Below are 931 nucleotides of genomic sequence, written 5' to 3' on the forward strand. Positions count from 1 at the left end.
GAGGGAGAGAGAGGGGGGGGGAGGAGGGAGGGAGAGAGAGAGAGGAGGGGAGAGAGGGGGAGAGAGAGAGGGAGAGAAAAAGAGAAAAGTAGGAGACAGATGGTTGCACTAAACATCGTTCTGCCAAAACCAACACAGAAACACTGACCTGACTGACTGACTGATTGACTGACTGACTGATTGACTGACTGACTGATTGACTGACTGACTGATTGACTGACTGACTGATGGACCGACTGACTGACTGACGGGCTGACTGACTGATGGACAGACTGACTGATGGACCGACTGACTGACCGACCGACTGACTGACTGACCGACCGACTGACTGACTGACCGTTGGAAGAGGAAGGAAGTGAGCAGGAGGAAAGGAGGGAGAAAAGGGGAACCAATCAGGATAAAGAGGAGAACCTGTTGTTGTTGTTGTTGTTGTTGTTGTTGTTGTTGTTGTTGTTGTTGTTGTTGTTGTCCGTCTTTCATACTGTTGTGTGTAAAAAGTTACCCCAGTACTGTTTTACTGCCCCCCCTTTGGAAGGCTTTTGTACCAAACCTTTTTTTGCATATGTGAGAAACAGATTTCATACCGAGCAGAGCTGAAACGATGAATTATTATATTTTTTATATTATTATATCTTTGGTCTGGAATCCATAAAGAAAACGATCACAGAGTTACAGTCGACGCCCCTTCAGGTGTCAGTGGGTTAATCCAGTGGATCAATAGTTCTATCTTAGGGCTAGGGGGCGCTGCAGACAAAGTGTGTGATTAGAAGTCTAATCAGTATCTGTTTTAAAGAGTGACTGAATGAGAAGAAGAACTTGAGTTTTCAGACCAAAACGTCTCGAGGTTCATCTGTGACGCAGACCCACAGACGGCCTCTTGACCTTTGACCTGAGCTCCCGGTGTCACAGCACTTTGGTTCACTCCTTTTTA

General features: G+C 46.3%; 1 protein-coding gene across 1 annotated transcript in view; it reads right to left on the reverse strand.

Annotated features, from left to right (window-relative positions):
• sox5 (SRY-box transcription factor 5) overlaps positions 1 to 931 on the reverse strand; it is a 78,361-nt gene that overhangs the window by 21,665 nt on the left and 55,765 nt on the right. The window lies entirely within an intron of this gene.

The sequence above is a fragment of the Cynoglossus semilaevis genome, chromosome 8 (assembly GCF_000523025.1).
Source record: "Cynoglossus semilaevis isolate Cse_v1.0 chromosome 8, Cse_v1.0, whole genome shotgun sequence".
In the NCBI taxonomy this organism is placed as follows: domain Eukaryota; kingdom Metazoa; phylum Chordata; class Actinopteri; order Pleuronectiformes; family Cynoglossidae; genus Cynoglossus; species Cynoglossus semilaevis.